This window comes from Mirounga angustirostris, unplaced genomic scaffold (assembly GCF_029215605.1).
Source record: "Mirounga angustirostris isolate CCGP_5_RB_7025 unplaced genomic scaffold, mMirAng1.0.hap1 SCAF_7, whole genome shotgun sequence".
Classification (NCBI taxonomy): domain Eukaryota; kingdom Metazoa; phylum Chordata; class Mammalia; order Carnivora; family Phocidae; genus Mirounga; species Mirounga angustirostris.
This window is the reverse complement of record NW_026991715.1, coordinates 94,563,566-94,583,263: the sequence shown is the minus strand read 5'-3', so window position 1 is coordinate 94,583,263 and position 19,698 is coordinate 94,563,566. Positions and strand designations below refer to the sequence as shown.

At 33.7% G+C, this 19,698-nt stretch overlaps 1 protein-coding gene across 8 annotated transcripts in view; it reads left to right on the top strand.

Annotated features, from left to right (window-relative positions):
* The window catches only part of RANBP17 (RAN binding protein 17), a 323,809-nt gene that overhangs the window by 35,911 nt on the left and 268,200 nt on the right, over positions 1 to 19,698 (top strand). The gene's annotated exons all lie outside the window — the stretch shown is intronic.

Here is a 19,698-nt window from a genome sequence, read left to right as displayed (position 1 = left end):
TTTTTTTTTTTCTTTTATGTTTCTTCCTTTGATAGTTTTGGAAAGGGAATGGTAGAGGATGAGAGTCACACTCTCAGTGATTTCCTATCTAAACTCTTTTTAAAAACAATTGTTTAGTAGTTAACCTTATCTACTTCAAATGTTTTCTCTTATTAAGATTTCATTATTTATAAATTAAATTGAGGCACAGTATTTTTTGCAGCCTTTAATCTTTTCATGATTGATTTCTTCTTTCAGTAGAGTTTTGAATTATTAAGCATTAAATACATACAAAAGGTTATTTACATATATTGAAACATAGTGACTAGCAATAACAGCACCATCACACAAGCTTAAAGAATAGGTCAGTATAGGTATCTGTGTTGTTCCCATTGTTCTCTGTCCACATCTGTCCTTCCTACCAGCAGAAAATACTTGTAAACTTGAATTTTGTGTTTATTAGTTGGTGCCTTTTATTATTCATAGTATTACTGCATATATATATATATATATATGCAATTATTCCTCTACAACTTGCTTTATTATTTTTTTTTCTTTCAGTATTGCACTTATGAGAGTGTGTGTTGATGCTGTGGCTATATTCCCTTCATTTGCATTGCCACTGTTCCCTATAGTTAGAATATACCAAATTTATTTATGCATTTTTTTGTCAGTAGATATTTGTGTTTTTTCTGTTTTTTTGCTAATAAAGTGAGTGCTGCTGTAAAGATTGTTATGTATACCTATTACATAGTTTCAGTAGATGATGCCAAAGCAGTTTACAGAGTGATTTACTACTTTACATCCCACCCACCCTGATCTAGGTCTTTGCCAACAGCTCATAATGTTAGACTTGAATTTTTACTCTTGAGGTAATATATCTCATGAGTATTTTAGTTTTTATTCCCATAATTATTAATGAAGTTTAGTGTTGTCTTATGTTTGTTGACTATTGTGTGATTATCAGTGATATATATGTACATTTTGTTCATTTTCTCCTCACCATTTGGATTATTAGTTTTTCTCTTTACTGATTGAGTTCTTTATGTATTTTTGACATTAATCCTTTAGTTACTTGAATTGTAAATATTGTCCCCAAGTTTGTGATCTGTCTTTGCATATCACTTTAATGTGTCTATTCCTATTCTCTTAGTTACTTTTCATACCAAACTTTATTTGAATTAATTCATCTAATCTTTTTGAAGAGGTAATGTATGCACATCGTCTAGAAAAAGGAATTAAAATGTCTTCTGTTTCAATTCTGTGATCTGTCCTCTTGTTCTTCACGCTAAGTAGCAATTCTTACTAGTTTTGCGTATATTTTCAAAGTTTCTGTATGCATATACAAACAATTATGAACTTAAAAATTCTTATCCCCCTTTATTTACTTTGGATGTGCCATACCACCCTTACTGTTCTGTTCCTGCCTTTTTATCTTCATTTAACAATGTATTTTATAGCTATTTTCAAATCAGCATACAGAAAATTCTAATTTTTTTATAGATGCATAATATTTTATTTTTTGAATGTATCATACTGTATCATAATTTATTTGACCATTCTGTCCACCACTGAAAGTCATTTGAGTTGTCATCATCAGCTATTAAAATTAATTCCATATAGATTAACGACATACATAAGTTTTTTTACATGTCTGCAAGTATATATATATAAGATAAATTTCCAGAGTGGAATTACTATTGGGGAAAGGATAAACTTTTATAGATACTGCCAAATTATTCTTGGTAAGGATTATGTCAGTTTACCTGTCCATCAGCTCTTTGGGAGTGTTTCCATATTGCCTTCACAGGATAATTTACCAGCCTTTTGAATTCTTAGCAATTCTGTAGGTGAAAAATGGTTTTTCAGTATAATTTAACATTCTCATATCAGTACAATTAGGCATTGCTTAAATTTATTTAAGAGCTATTTAGTCATCTCGTTCTGTAATGACCTGTTCATTTCTTGGCTCTTTTTATTTTCTCATTGATTTTTTTTTTTTTTTTTAAGAGCTCTTTGTATTTTAGAAAAATGAGCTCCTTGTCTCTGAGAGAGTTGCAAATATCTTTTTTTTTTTTTTAGTATATAGTTTGATGAATTAAGTTATTCACAGCCATGTAACTATCACCACATTCAAGATAGAGAACACTTCCTTCACTCCAAATAATTTCCTCATGCTCTTTGATCCCTTTCCCTGTCTCTTGACCCAGGAACCATGGTTTCTGTCACTGTAGTTTGTCTCTTTTAGATTTCTTTATAAATGGAATCATACAATAAGTAGTCTTTTGTGTTTGACTTTGCATAGCATAATGTTTTTGACATTCAAATATATCATGTATATTAATATTTTGTCCCTTTTTATTGCTGCATAGTATTCCATAGTATGACTTTACCATATTTTATCTAGTCACTGTGTGATGGACATTTGAATTCCACTTTCAGTTTTGGGGCTATTATGAATTATGGTGCTATGAACATTTGCAGACAAGTCTTTGTATCTACTTAAATTTTTATTTCTCATGGGTAAATACCTAAGATTGCTGGGTCATATGAGAAATGTATGTTTAATATTATAGGATACTGCTATACTGTTTTACAAAGTGTACCATTTTTCATTCTCATTAGCAATGTGTGAGGGTTTCATTTGCTCCACATCTGCATCATGATTTGATATTGTCTTCTTAACTTTAGCCATTCTACTGGGTATCTAATAATAGTGTCTCATTGTGGTTTTAATTTGCATTTCCCTGACAATGGTTGTGTGCTTTTTGCCCATTCATATATCTTCTTTTGTGAAATGTTTGTTCACATATTTGCCCAATTTTAAATTGGGTTGTTTGTTCTTTTATACGTATTCTTATTGGAATTTTAAGAGTGTTTTATATATTCTGTATATAATCTCTCTTTCCAATATATCTTTGCAAGTATTTTCTCCCTGCCTGTGGTGTATCTTCTTAACTATTTTTCAAAGAGCAAAAGTTTTAAATTTTGATGACCTGCCTTTTCAAGTTTTTCTTTCTGGCTTGTGCTTTTTGTATTTAAGAAATCTGCCACCCAAGTCACAGAGATGATATTCTATGTTTTCTTCTAGAAGTTTAATAGTTTTTAGCTATTATGTTTAAGTCAGAACCACTTAGGGTTAATTTTTGTGAATAGTGTGAGTTAACAGTAAGCCTCCTCCTCACCCCATACAGTTATATAGTAGTTCCAGCACCATTTGCTGAAACAATGTCTTTTTCCCTGTTGATTTATTGTAACACCTTTGTCAAAATCAATTGATTATAAGAGGCTGAGGTTTATTACCGGACTCTATTCTGTACCATTGATCTATATGTCCTTCCTTATGTTAGTGTTATACTGTCTTAGTTACTGTAACTTTGTAAGTCTTGAAACCAGGTAATCTAAGTACTCTCATCTCATTCTTGTTTCTCAAGACAGTTTTGTCTGTTCCAAGTCTTTTGCCTTTCTATATTAATTTTAGCATCAGCTTGTTAATTTCTTTAAAAAAAATCTCACTAGAATTTTGATTGGGATTGCCTCAATCTATGCATCCATTTGGGCAATCTTAACAGTATTGAGTCTTCCAGTTCATGGACATGGTATATTGTTCCACTAATATAGTTGTCCCTTAATTTTCTTTGCAATGTTTTATTGCTTTCAGTGCACAGGTATTAAAAATGTTTCACTAAATTTATTACTATATATTTTTGATGGTATTGTAAATTTTATAATTATTCTCTGCTACTCTATAAAACCAGAATTGATTTTTCTCTTTGTGTCCTATGATTTTGCTAAATTTACTTATTCTAATAGCTTTTTTGTGGATTCTTTTGGATTGTTACATATGACATGTCATCTGCAAATAAAGACAGTTTAATGTCTTGTCTTCATGCTTTTTCTTTCTTTTTCTTGCCTTATTCCACTGGTAGGACCTTCGGTACAATGTTGAATAAAAGTGGTGAGAGTGGATAGTCTGGCCTTGTTTCTATTTGTACATATAAAGCATTGAGCCTTTCACCATTGATGTAGGATGTTATCTGTAGGTTTTTTAAAGGATGTTCATAATAAATTTGAGGAAATTCCCTTCTATTCCTCTGGCTATTTATAATGAATGCGGCATTTTTGTTTTAATGCTTTTTATCCACCTATTCAAATGAACTATTTTTTCTCTTTTTTTACTAATATAGTGAATTACATTGATTGATTTTTCTGTGTTAAACTAGCTTTACATTCTCAGGATAAATCCTACTTGGTTATGATATAGTTTTCATTTATATAGGGTTAGATTCAGTTTGCAAAAAAAATTTTTACTTTATATTGATGTTCATGAAGGATATTTGTCTGTAGTTTTATTTTCTTGTGATGCCTTTGCCTGGTTTTGGTAACAGGGTAGTACTGGCCTCATAAAATGGGTCAGGAAGTGATTCCTCTTCTTTCTTTATCTTCTGAAAGAGTTTGTGGAGTATGAGTATTATTTCTTTCTTAGAAGTTTTATAGAATTCACCAGCAAAGTCAGTGGTGGGCCTAGAAGGTTTAGAATTACAAATTTGATTTCTTCAATTGATATAGGACTATTCAGATTTTCTGTTTCTCCTGGGCTTAAATTTAGTCATTTGTATCTTTCAACGAATTTGTCCTATTTTTAAATTTTTTGGAATAAAGTTATTTCTAATACTCTGTTATTATTCCTTTACTGTCTATAGGATCTGAAATGATGTTCCTTTCGTTCTTTTTTTTTTTTTAACTGAAGCATACTTGACGTAGAACATTATTAGTTTCTAGGTATCCAACATAATGATTTGATATTTGTATATATTGCAAAATGCTCACCACAGTAAGTCTAGTTAACATCTATCACCATACATAGTTATAAAATTATTTTCTTCTTGTGATGAGAACTTTAAAATATTTACCCACTTAGCAGTTTTCAAATATGCAATACAGTATTAACTATAGTCACCATGCTGTATATTCTACCCCCATGACTTAGTTTTCGACTGGAAGTTTTTAACTTTTGACCCTGTTCACCTATTTTACCCACCCACCCCTCATTCTTTTTTTTGTTCTGTTTTTTAAGATTTTATTTATTTGACAATGAGAGACACAGCAAGAGAGGGAACACAAGCAGGGGGGAGTGGGAGAGGGAGAAGCAGGCTTCCTGCTGAGCAGAGAGCCGGAAGCGGGGCTGGATCCTAGGACCCTGGGATCATGACCTGAGCTGAAGGCAGACGTTTAATGACTGAGCCACCCAGGCGCCCCTCCTCATTCTGGACATTGACAGTTGTTGCCTTTTTTTTCTTTTCCCCTCATTGACCCCAATTAGATATTTATCAATTTTGTTAATCTTTTCAAAGAACCAACTTCTAGTTTTATTGATTTTCTTTATTGTTTGTTCATTTTTTTATTTCATAAGTTATTTTAGCTTTATTATTTTCTGCCTTATACTATTGATTTTATTTCATCTTTTTCCTGCCTAGTTTTAGATAGAGATTCCACATCTTTGAGTTTTAGATTTTTTGTATTTTTCTAGTAGAAACATTTAAAGTTATGAATTTCATTGTTAAGTATTGTAGCTGCATCTCATGAATTTTGATATTTTTATAATCACTTAGTTAAAAATGTTTTCTAATCTGTATTTCTTTGTTAATTTATGGAATTTGAAGCATGTGTTTTTTATTTCCAAGTATTTGGGGTTTTCTTAGAAGTTTTCTTATTGTTGCTGATTTCTAATTCTATGTTGTTCAAAGATTATCTTACAGGATTTCAAACTTAAAATTTATTGAGACTTGTTTTATGACCTAGCATATGGTATGTCCTGGTAAACATACCATGTACACTTGAAAAGAATATGTATTTTACCATTTGGGAATAGCAGTTTATAAATAGAAATTAAGTCAAGATGGTTTTAATAGTGTTGTTCATGTATTCTTTGTCTTTACTGATTTTTGTTTTGTTTTGATCTATTTCTGTTATTTATAGGGAGAGCTGTTATAATCTCTAAATAGAATTGTGGATTTGTCTTAGCTACTTTTAATTGTCAATTTTTGCTTCATATAGATATCTATAATTGTTTTGTCTTTCCTATTAAAATCTTTCATCTTGAAATCAGTCTTACCTGATATTACTGAAGTCAGTGCCTTCTTATGCTCTCTGTTTACAAAGTATATCCTTATCCATGCATTTACTTCCAGTCTGTCTGTGTCTTCATATTTAAAGTACCTCACTCTTAGTATATAGTTCTTTCTTTTAAAAAAAAAAACCCATTCTGACCATCCTGTCCTTTAATTGGAATATTTAGTCCATTAACTGAATGAGGTGGAGGAGGACTACCAACTCAGTACCTTGTGAACCTATTTCCTTAGAATAAGGTTCTTCATATCACATGGATGTCTGTATTAAGGCCACAAACCATGTGAGGTCTGACTTGGTTTTTTCCTCCTCCTACCTAATGTTAAAGTCAAGTCAGACAAGTTTCTCTGTTGTCTTTCTCTGCCAAGGGCAGGTTTTTTTCCCCCTCCAGTTCATTTTATTCAGTAAGGGTATAACTGTGTCTCAGCTTTTGTTGGGCTCCTCACATTGGACATGCCCTGGCTTTGTCCTTTGTCCATCAAGGAGAAACTCGGGTTCTCTAGTTTTTTCCATGCTTATGTCTCTAGATTTTAGCCCTCACATCATTTTGGCCTTTGAGGATTTATTTTACTTTCTTATTAGCTCAGTAGTACATTTGGTGTCTTTGTGCACCTTAAGTGCAGATGCACCACAGTAGAGTGCACAGATTGGTGTGTAGAGTACAGGCTGGATTTTCATCCCTCCTCGTCTTTTCCATTAGGTATCTTTTTGTAGCTATGTGGTTGCCCTGTAAGCCTGTGTTGTAGTATTTTTGAAAGATTGTTTTTTTTTTTTTTTTTTTTTTTTTGTCTAATGAATCAATGGCATCCCGTATAGTCTTTTCAGATTTGTTTTCCTCATTAACTCAATTATGTTATGGCCAGCTGCCTGTAAAATTACATTTTTCTTTTTGGTTTATATCCCAATAGTGTTTGCTTCTTTTTAATAGTAAAGAATCAGTAGTAGCTTTCACTTCTTTGTGGTCAGCTTGTTGCTCTGAAAGGCTTTTCAGATGCAAAAGAGTCAGCTCCTGGATAAACTTTTTAATGCATTGCTGGGCTTGAAATAAGTACATGAAATTTTTGAGGTTCCTTCTCCTCCCCTCTGCTACTCTCCACTCCTCTGTCCACCAGCCCCTCCCCCCACCTCTTCTGACTATTTCTCCCTCAAAAAAATGAACTTTAACCAGAATGGGACTAGCCAGCAGCAAACAAAGGCAAAAGGCAGTTTTGTGTTCAAAGGCAGTGATTAAATTGGTGGCAAGGCCTTAGGCCTGTAGCAAGGTATGTGTCCTGAACTTAGATTTATATATTAAGTTGGACCCTTGAAAGGGGATAAAGTGGTGCCAAAATGATAGAGCCCCTTGGCTTCCAGCAAAAAAGTAAATTAAAGCCTTCTCTGATGAATAGCAAGCATAATTTAGGGCCTTGAGAATCCTGCAGATTCACATCACCAAATGAGTGCTCATAATTTTAAAAATAACAAGTACACGAATAATGAAACAAGATGTCATCAGTGAGCACTAACAGAAACAATAAATTACCTATTTGACTTAGACCTTCCCAAGGACTTAAGATACTGGAATTGGATGGGAATATAAAATAATTATGTATGAAATGTTTAAAGAAATGAAAAATAGAGTAACAAAATAGCAAACAAGGGTATGACAAATGACTAAGGCAGGTTGAAGAAGACTCAGGTAAAACTTTTTAATATTGAAGAAAAACTTTTGTGATCTAAAATTTAGTGGATGTGTAAAACAGTAAATTAGACCTAGCTAAGAAAAGGATTAGCAAATTGGCAGTTAGGTTTGAAGAAATTTTTAAGAATGTAGAGAAACAAGGAAGTGAGAATATTAAAAAAGAAGTTAAAGGATGGGATGAAACATCAGGGTGTCAAATCAATCCCAGGAAAACAGAATAGAGAAGATGGAACAGAGGCAATAATGAAGATAATCTATTTGAGAATTTTTTTGGAATTAATGGAAGACATGAATCCATTGATACAGCAAGCCCCAACATATACCAGTCAAAAAAAAAATTTTTTTTTAGACATACTGTGTAGTCCCAGAGACAGATTATCTCCAAAGCAGCTTGAGAAGTATAAAATAGACTGATAAACTTACTTCTCAACAGTAAAAATGTAAGCCAGAGGATGGTAGAATATTATTTTTTAAAACTTGAGCCAAAATAACAGCAATCCTATGATTATATGTCAGCAAAAGTACCTTTCAAGAACAAGGACAAAACAAAAGACATTTTCAGACAAAACCAGAATGTTTTCTACCAGTAGATCTTTGCTGAGGTTCTTCATTGAAAGTTTTCATTAACAGAATGAAAAGGTAACCTACCCAATGGGAGAAAATATTTGCAAACATATATATCTGATGAAAGGTTAATATCCAAAATATGTAAAGAACTCATACAACTCAGCAACTACAGATGCATCAAAAGGTGCTCAACATCACTAGTCATCAGGGAAATGGAAATCAAGACCACAGTGAAAGCACCTCACACCTGTTAGAATGACTTTTATCTGAAAGACAAGAGAAAACAAGCGTTGGCAAAGATGTAGAGAAAAGGGAAGCCTCATTCACTGTTGGTGGGAATGTAAATTGATGTAGCCACTATGGAAAACAGTATGGAAGTTCCTCATAAAATTAAAGATAGTGCTACCATCATATCCAGCAATTCTGCCTCTCTCTATTTATTCAGAGAAAACAAAAACACTAACTTGAAAAGATATCTACACCCCCACGTTCACTGCAGCTTTATTTACGATAGCAAGACATGGGAGTAATCTAAATGTCTGTTGATGGATGAATGGAGAAAGGTGTGTGTGTGTGTGTGTGTGTGCGCGCGCGTGAGAGAGAGAAATGGAATATTATTCAGCCATGAAAAAGAATGAAATCTTGCCATTTGTGACAACAAAGATGGATCCTTGGGACATTATGCTAAGTGAAGTAAGTCAGACAAAGAAAGACTAATACCATATGATCTCACTTATATGTAGAATCTGAAAGTAAAACGTAACAAAAAACTGAACCCATAAATATAGAGAACAGATTCGTGGTTGCCAGAGGAGGGGAGTGGGGGGTGGGCAAAGTGGGTGAATGTGGTCAAAAGGTATAAGCTTCCACTTATAAAATAAATAAGTCATGGGGATGTAATGTACAGCGTGGTGACTATAGTTAATAGTACTGTATTATATATTTGAAAGTTGTTGAGGGAATAAATCTTAAAAGACCTTATCATAAAAAAAGTTGGTGACTATGGGAGGTGATAAATGTTAACTGGACTTAATGTGGTGATCATTTCCTAATATTTACGAATATCAAATCATTATATTTTACACTTGAAACTAATATAATGTTATAATGGGAATTGCATGTCAGTTTTAAAAAGTTGAACAAGTATTTGCATATAAAGCAAGTCTCAACAAATTTCAGTCATACAGCATCAGAGTGTCCACATTCTTACCAGTTTGCAATTAAACTAAAACTAAATTGCAAAAATAATTATAAATGAACCCATACACTTGAGTATTTTAGAAACATAAGGCACATGAGATACCATTTTAATCCCAGTAGGTTGGCAAAAATAAGAAATCTTATAGGAGAATGTAGATCAAAGGGAATTCTTACACACTTGTGGTAGGAATATAAAGTAAATCAATTAGAAATGGGATGGAAGTCAGTTTGATGTTATTTTGCAAAGTGGAACATTTGAATCCCTGCTGGCCTGGCACTTGCAGTCTTAGGAATGTCCTCTAGAAAATCTCTTCTCCAAAGGTCCTGTGAGACTGAAAGACTGAATGTTCATGGTCTACTTGTTCTTAAAGGCACAAAGTGGAAACAGCTCAAATACCCATATACATATATATAATGTGCTTATACAATACAGTATTCTGTAACAATAAAAATGAATGAAGTACAGGTATACTTATGATGAATGTCACAGATACGATAGCTAGTGAAGTAACGCAGTTTTCAGGAAACTGTATGTAGTATGAAACACTTAAAGCCCCAAAACAAATGAGACTAAAAATATATTATTTAGGAGTATATGCATAAGTGATAAAATGAAAAAAAATTTTCAGAGAATAGTAAGCGCCAAATACAGGATCATGGTTACCTCTAGGGTGGCAGGTAAGGGGATATGTTTGAGGAGGGGTAGCGTTGGTTCTTAAGTTGGATAGGGGATTAAAGGTGTTTGTTTCATTGCACTTCATATCCATTACACATGGCTTCTTATATATCAAATATTACTTTGCAATGTAAAAAGTAAAAAGATTCAGTTATAAAATAATACCTGTTTTCCTACAAAAGGGTACTGAATGGAAGTATAGCTGTTCTGAGATACACAAATGGAATTAACTTCAATGTAATAATTTATTGATATTTATTTATTTATTTATTTATTTATTTTTTAAAGATTTTATTTGTTTATTAGAGAGAGAATGAGAGACAGAGAGCACGAGAGGGAAGAGGGCAGAGGGAGAAGCAGACCCCCTGCTGAGCAGGGAGCCCGATGCGGGACTCGATCCCGGGACTCCAGGATCATGACCTGAGCTGAAGGCAGTCGCTTAACCAACTGAGCCACCCAGGCGCCCCTTTATTGATATTTAAATAGGTCTATTGAATGAATTAAGTAAGACCTGATTCTTGATTAATATAAATCCAAGGAGTTTTTATGGTTGCATTTACTATGTAGTTTTAATAACATTTCAGTCTCTAATGCCCAATATATAGAAAATTTTTAACATGTTTCCTTTTTTTTTGTTTTTGTCATTGGGAAGGAATCTGCCTTTTAAAGATATCTGTGTTCTACTTAAAAATGATTGTTTTATATTACAAAAAGTGCCTAATGTGGCTCTATTTTATACCACCATATGTAGCAGTATTCAGTTTCTTTTGTGCAGACTAAACAGTTAGTGTTGAACAAAGAAAATTATATGCTCTCGTTATGTTTGCTTTAATTTAGAGGCTTAATGGCTTTTAATGTTACAAAATAAGTTTATTATTATATTATGATCTCATTTGTATTATATTGTCTTGCTCTTCCATATTTGTGGTGATATGGTCATGGTTTACAAAAACAATAATCCCTAAGAAATAGGTCATTAACAGTAGTTAACGATTACTTGTGATCTATGGTAATGACTGATTTCTTTGGGATTATTGCAGTTATAAACCATAATTACAGATTATTACAGCAATAATTATTTTGTTAAAGGAAAAAATGTTCTGTGCTTGAACAGCTGCTAAAGCAAGTGCCCTGAACATTTCAGAATAAATAGAAAAATGGAAAATTATAATGGAAATTTAGTCTCATTATAAAGATGAGATTCAAAATGAATTTATAGATGTGAAACTTATGTATTGGATATTTAAATTTCTAAATGTAATTTTGATTTATGGATTTACATTGTTCTTTAAACTTTGTGGACAAAATTCTATAACCAAAGTAACATTTATGATTTTGAATATTGTCAGTCTAAAATTGTTGAGGTTTAGGGAAAGGATATGTATGAGAAATATTATTTTCTCATATTATTTCTCATTCAATTAAATATGAAAATTATGTTTGATAGTTTAATAATCCTTTATATTCCAATGTTGATTTCTAACACTAATCCTAATTTATTCAGTCAGTGGTTGTTAAGTTTCTAAGGGTTAAGAAATGCCTGCTTTTGTTTCTTGTATGATAGGAGTCAGTGCTTTCTAAAACAAGGAGAGTAAATATTCTATTTTTCCTCTGAATAAACAAACTTCCGTTCAGAATTTACCATAATTGGAGAAAAAAATACTCACAATTGATCCCATGTTATTTTTGCGTAGTGTTTCTTGATGTATAAACCTTAATTTCAGAGTCACAGAATAAAAAGAATTAAACAATAAAAAATTTAAATTTGAGAAATTCATGTCTTATTAGTATCTTTTATCTTTTTATTATTGGACAGTGATACTCATCAACTGCACTGAAAAAAACATTTTTCTCCTAGTGAGGTTCAATCCTTTGGGCATGGGGTCTCCCCCTTCTCACCCTACCCCATACTTACACATATTTAGTTATAGCCCTACAGCAAAACACGACACATAGAAAGGCACATGCTTTTCTAAGTGTGTTTTATTTGGAAATTTTATTTTCACTTTACAGTTTTTTGCTTTGTTTGACAAACAGCATTAAGAAAATATATATGGCTGGGCGCCTGGGTGGCTCAGATGGTTAAGCATCTGCCTTCAGCTCAGGTCAGGATCCCAGGGTCCTGGGATCGAGTCCCACATCAGGCTCCCTGCTTGGTGGGGAGTCTGCTTCTCCCTCTCCCTCTGCCTCTGCTTGTGTGCTCTCTCTCTCCTTCTCTGTCAAATAAATAAATAAAATCTTTAAGAAAAAAAAAAAAAAGAAAATATATATGGCTAATGGTAATTAGCTCTAATTGCAACAAGTATCTGGTAGAGACAAAAGAACTTAAAAATTTTTAAATATTGTGACTTAATTTTCATGAGGAGCTTTTAAAGTTAAACTTAACGATGAACATATAAAAGTAACATTGGTATGTTTTGGTTTTCGTAGGTTTGATATAGAAGAACTAAAAAGGGGATGGCTATTTTATAATAATAGTAGTAATAGTCAACATTTAGTGAGCACTTGTAAGAAGCATTATTATGAGTACTTTACATGCAAAGTACTATTTAGTGCTTGTCACAAGCCTGTGAGCCAGGTATAATTATTACCCTCATATTTATAAATAAGAGAATTAAAAATGAGAAATTAAGTAACTAGCATTATTAATAGTACAGGCAGGATTTGGACCAAGCCTATGCTCATGGTAGCTAAATTGTACTGCCTCCATTTTTTTTAATATTGATATTTCAACAGAGAAATACAAAAATTACATGCATGGTGAATTCTTTGACTATTTTCAAGTAGGCTTGTTTTTAATCAAGAGTTAGTAGGCAGATGTTTCTGTGTTTACATTAGCGATGAACCCCCAAAATAAGTTTTCTTATTTTAAATTCAGCCATTCAACACATACTCATTTCATGTGTCACATATACTTGGTTTTATCGTGAGTGGTTTGGGAATCAAAGGAAGAATAAAAGACCCTAGACCTGATCCCAAAGGTAGATGCAGTCTCATCTGTGGTCAAAACTTGGGAGACAGAGAAAAATTCCGGATTGGGAATTAAAATGTGTTAAACACTTGAGAGATTCTTGGATCATAAGATATTGTTGGATCATCAAGGTTTGTCCAGCTAATTGACAACTGTGCTGTTTGAGTATTCCCTTTCATCCATCTTGAGAGGTAGTGGTATGTATCTCCTAATGGTATGAGAACAGACTCTTGTAACTCTATTGCCTGTATGGAATCATATCTCTGCAGTTTTTAATAGGAACATTTGTGACATTAAATGAATGTAAGTATAGGTAATAGATATAATGTTTAGAATAGTACCTAGTACACAGAAAATATCATATAAATGTTTGCTATTATTTTTAGTAATAGTCAAACTTGCTTTAAGAAAAACCAGTATCTAGAAATCTAAATTGATAAAACATATAAAGAAGGTTATTATTTAAGAAGGTTATTATTTACATTTAAATAATATTTTTCATCTTGAGAAAATTTGCAGTATGATATTTTTTAAGTAATGACTTCCATTAATGGGGCAGGTGAATTATTACACTGCATTCACCAAAAATTATACTTGTAGTTTTTCAGATTCATATCCATTACTCAAAATGTGTATGTCCCATGCACAGTTGCAGCATAATCTATTAATAATGACTCCTGTAAGATTCTGAGAAATAGAGTCAAATTTTCTTATTCAGCATTTATGTTCTATAAAGCTGCGGTGAACACTGAATTAGCAAATGTTAAACTATTGTTTCTAGGGTGAATATAGGTTAAGTTCCTGCAGCCTCCTGTCACAACATTTTCATTGACTGATGAACATATAACCTTGTTTTATATGTGTTTGTTTAAAGACACCTTGTTTACTGTATATTATTGATTCATTAACATTGAACTCATAGCCAGGATCCCTAACACTCATGCCTGGACGAAGCTTATCTAACACATGTATTTTCAGTATGAGACACATAACAGCCTTTTTTTCATGGAGGGGCACTATGCAGCACTTTACTATTCTTGGGGAGTATTTTAAACAGTAAAATCACCAACAGAAAGCACCAAAGTGCAAAAAAAAGGAACACATTGGGCTACTCAGATTATTTTGTTGTGCACCTATGCATGAATGGTCACAAGTATTTCTGGAGTTACAAATTTTACCAAGTAGACAAATTTTCAAGTAGGAGAATCTCCCATCCAAGTACTAACCAGGCCTGACCCTGCTTAGCTTCTGAGATCAGATGAGATCAGGCGCATTCAGGGTGGTATGGCTGTAGACTGTCTGCAAATAACGAGGATAGACTTCATCACATCTTGTGTTGAGTATGCTTTGGGTTGGTTTTGTTTTATTTAAGCAATAAAAATATAATTACCATTAACATTCACTTTTAGTAATGACTCTACATTTTAATATTTAAAGTGATAATAAAATGTTAACTTTTTCTTGCCTGTTTCATGCTATCTTTTCTATGTAATGATTTTTTAATCCAGTAACCCATGTCCTTTGATAACTTACTATGTGCTAGGCACTGCTTTAGCCTCTGGAGATGCAATAGACAACCAAACAGAAAAAATAACTGCTATCATGCAGTTGATATTCTATTGGGATAGACAGGTAACAAAGCAAGATAAATAAGTAAAATATATATTATATTAGAAAGTAGTAAGTTCTAAAATTAAAAAAAAAAAGCAGGGAAGGGGAGATATGATATGATATGATATATGATATGAAATGTTGGCAGATTATGTTCTCGCTATCTCTTACCAAAACTTAGTAGCTTATCAAATAACAGTCATTGTATTATCATCTCTCTGTGTTCTCTGAGATTTGTTAAGTCTCAGCTGGTTGATTCTCATTTGGGATCTTTCAGGCATTGTAATCAGATGACAGCTGGCGCTGAAGTCACCTGAGTGATTATTTACTCACAAGTCTGGTATCTGGGCTGAAATGTTCAATGAATGGGCTCTTGGTGGACATTTCTGTGCCTTGCTAGCTTGGGCCTCCTCATAGTATGATAGTCTCAGGGTATGTGGTCTTCTTACATGGTGATTGGCTTCCCCAGAGTGAACATTTTCCTAAGAGACTGAAAGAAACTGCCAGTTCTCTTAAAGGCTAAGCCCAGTACTGGAATGATGTCAATTCCACCGTATTCTGTTGGTCAGAAAAGTTACAATCCAGCCCATACTTAGAAAGGTTTGGAAGAATAGACTCCACTTTTTGATGGCTTGTGCGTACATGGGTGGAAGGAATTGATGATGGTTATCTAGAAGGCCTTACTGAAAAGGTGAATACAAAGTGAGACTGGTCAGCATGGTTGTATCTTTCTCCAGTTATATTAAATTGTGTGAGTATAGGCAAAGACTACCTGGGGAATTGGATTTAAACAATTATGGTTGTAAGATGAGTATGTCAGAGCAAGAGAGGAGTTGAAGTGGTATGCAAGACAGAGATTTTAACGATTGAGGATTGAGCAAAGAAGTGAAGCTAGCTAAGCAGGATAGAGAAGACATTAAGCTTGTAAGAGACTGAAGAAATGGCAGATCCCAAAAAACTGTTAGTACTAATAAGAGATTAACAAAGTTGCAGGATACAGGATCAATAAAATCAATAGTATGCTTATATATTGCCAATTAATCAAAACTGAAAATCAGTTCAATTTAAAATGGCATCAAAAAGAATAAAATACTTAGGTATAAGTTTAAAAAAAGAAGCATTATACTTAGATACTGACCACTGTAAACCATTGTCGAAAGAAATTAGAGATCTACATGTGGAGACACCTATGGTCATGGATCAGAAGACTTAATATTGGTAAGATGACAGTACTCCCCAAATTGACCTACAGATTCTGCACAATCTCTGTTTAAGTCCCAGCTGGCTTCTTTGCAGGAATTGACACACTGATCCTGAAATTCATAAGGAAATCCGGGAAACCCAGAATATTCAAAATAAGCTTGAAAAAGAATGAAGTTTAAAGATTCACACCTTCTGATTTCAAAACTTATTAAAAAGCAACAGTAATCAAGACTGTGGAATTGGCATGAAGATAGACATTAGATCAGTAAAATAGAATTGAGAGTCCAGGAAATCCTCCAATTTATAATCATTTGCTCTTTGACAAGAGTGGCAAGACAATTCAATGTCAAAAGGATAGTCTTTTTGACAAATGGTGCTGAGACAGTTGGATACCACATGCAAAGAATGAAGTTGAACCACTGTCTCCCACCATACACAAAAATTAAATCAAGATGAATCATAGACCTAAATGTAAGAGTTAAAACTATGAAACTCAGAAGAAAACATGAGTTTTGGTTAGGCAGTGATTTCTTAGATATACACCAAAAGCTAAAGTGACAAAAGAAAAATTCCAAATTTGGACTACATCAGTTAAAAGTCTTAGACTACTTCAAAGGATACTATCAAGAAAGTGAAAATACAACCCAGAAAGTGGGAGGAAATATTTGCAAATTCTATATCTGATAAGGAACTTGCATCTACAATACATAAAGAACTCTTAGAGCTCACTAATAAAAAAAAAAACATAACTCAATTAAAAATGAGCAGAGGAGGGGTGCCTGGGTGGCTCAGTCGGTTAAGTGTCCAATTCTTGGTTTTGGCTCACATCCCTATCTCAGGGTTGTGGGATTGAGCCCCGAGTTGGGCTCCACACCCAGTGCAGGGTCTGCTTGAGATTCTCTCTCCCTCACTTTCTCCTTCCCATTCAGCCCCTCTCCCTGCTTGTTTGTGCTCTCTCTCTCTAATAAAATCTTAAAAATGAGCAAAGGATTTGAATAGACTTTTCTCCAAAGAAGATATGTAAATGGCCAGTAAGCATATGTGAGGATGGTCAACACCATTAGTCATCAGGGAAGGACATGTCATAATTACAAGATAACCACTTCACATTCACTCGGATGGATATAATAAAAAAGACATAATAACAAGTGTTGAGAAGGATTTGGACCTTTATATTGCTGGTGGGAATGTAAGTGGTACAGCTGCTTTGGAAAGCAGTTTAGCCCTTCCTCAAAATGTTAAAAATCTAGGTATCATATGACTCAGTAATTCCAATTCTAGATATAGCCAAGAGAAATTAAAACATATCCACATAAAAACTGCACAAATATTCATAGCAGTATAATTTTTTTAAGTTTTTATTTAAATTCCAGTTAGTTAACATACAGTATAATATTAGTTTCAGGTGTACAATATAGTGGTCGAACACTTCCCCATTTAGCACCTGGTGCTCATCACAAGTGCACTTCTTAATCCCCACCACCTATTTAACTCCTCCCCTCACCCACCACCCCTCTGGTAACCGTCAGTTTGTTCTCTATACTTAAGAGTCTGTTTCTTGGTTTGCCTCTTTTTTTCCCCTTTGCTCATTTGTTTTTTTCTTAAATTCCACATATGTGTGAACTCATGGTATTTGTCTGACTTATTTCACTTAGCATAATACTATTCTATCTCCATTCATGTCATTTCAAATGGCAATATTCCATTCTTTTTTATGGCTGCGTAATATTCCATCATATATATCCCCCATGTCTTCTTATCCATTCATTAGTCAGTAGACATTTGGGCTGCTTCTGAGAAGCAGCATTATTTTTAAAGCCAAAATGTAGAAACAACCCAAATGCCCATCAGCTGATGAATAGATAAATAAAATTTGATATGTCCAACAATGGAATTTTTTTTTAGTATAGTTGACGCACAGTGTTCCATTAGTTTCAGGTATACAGCATAATAATTCAACTTTCTCTATACCTTATGGTATTCTCACCACAGGTGTGGTTACCATCTGTGACCATACAATGGTATTATAGTTCATTGACTATAATCCCTGTACTGTGCCTTTTATTCCCATGACTTTTTCATTTCCATAACTGGAGGCTTGTGTTTCCCCCTCCCCTTCAACCATTTAGCCCATCCTCCAACCCCCTCCCCTCTGGCAACCATCAGTTCAAACAATGGAATGGTTTTTTGGCTATAAAAAATGAAATACCAATACAAACTCCCAATAGGGATGATCCTAAAGCACATTATGCTAAGTGAAAGAAGACAATTATAAAGACCACATGTTAAATGATTCTATTCAAATGAAATGTCCAGAATGGGAAAAATCTGAAGAGACATGAAGTAGATTAGTAGTTACTTAGGGCTGGGGGTGGGGTTAAGGGGTATAGAGTGGAATTTCTTTTGGGAAAGATTGAAATGTTATAAAATTAGGTCATGGTGGTGGTTGTACAACCCTGTGAATTTATTTAAAAAAACGAGTCATATACTTTAAGTGGGTGAATTGTATGGTATGTGAATTATATTTCAGTAAAGTTGTTTAAAAAAGAAAATGATAGGTTCATGTGTTAGAGATTCCCAGTAAAACGAAGGATTGTTGGAGTTGGAAGATTCATCTTTGTACATACTGAAATTACTGCTGATTATGATAGAAATACTATTGGAAAAAGTGACAGCAAGCCTGAAACTAACATCTTCAAAAAATAAGGGAAAATTGGGGCGCCTGGGTGGCTCAGTTGGTTAAGCGACTGCCTTCGGCTCAGGTCTTGATCCTGGAGTCCCTGGATCGAATCCCACATGGGGCTCCCTGCTCGGCAGGGAGTCTGCTTCTCCCTCTGACCCTCCCCCCTCTCATGTGTTCTCTCTCATTCTCTCTCTCTCAAATAAATTATAAATCTTAAAAAAAAAAATAAGGGAAAATAACCTGAGGGCGAGTAGGTTATTGAAACCAGAAGGGGTATGTGGTAGTATAGTTTGATGATATAAGATATAAAGCTGAGTGCTTTTATGATGGAGAGGGAGTATGTTTTGGAAGTGGAAATGAGGAACATCAAGAACACCTACTTCCATGTTGGAATCCTGAGATAGAAGAGGTGTGGAAGAGAAATCACTTAAGAGGAAGTAGGGTCATCAGGGGATAGTGTATGTTATTAATAGACTTTTATATTAATCATAAAACGATTCTGAAATATATAGGTAACTTTCTTAATACCTTCTGTTTCCTACATGGGCTTTTTGTTCTGTTACTTTTTTTTTTTTACACTAATTATACATATCTTGAAGCTTGAGTCTGTTTTATGAATTACTTAATCAAATTGGTGTTTTCACCAATTTGGCTGTTTGACATTGTTAATGTCCAAGGCTGCATAATGGTCTGTTCCGATTTATTCATTGTTTTATGATAGAATAGGGGATGTGGATACTTGCCAAGTTGTATTTCTAACTTACAGAAAGTTTGTCACCTCACTAGGCTGCTGTCTCTCCAGAAGTCAGAGGGAGTTGGTAAGTTGTAATGATTGCTAGTATTCACAGTATGGATATAGGAAGAATGTGCTCTTTTTCTGTAGGTATTTATCCTTCCTAAGTCTTCCAGTTAGCACGGACAGCCTCTTTTATGACTGTTCCAGTCAATACCTTGTGAAAAATACTTCAGTTCACTTGAGAAGGTTTCTCAATACAGAA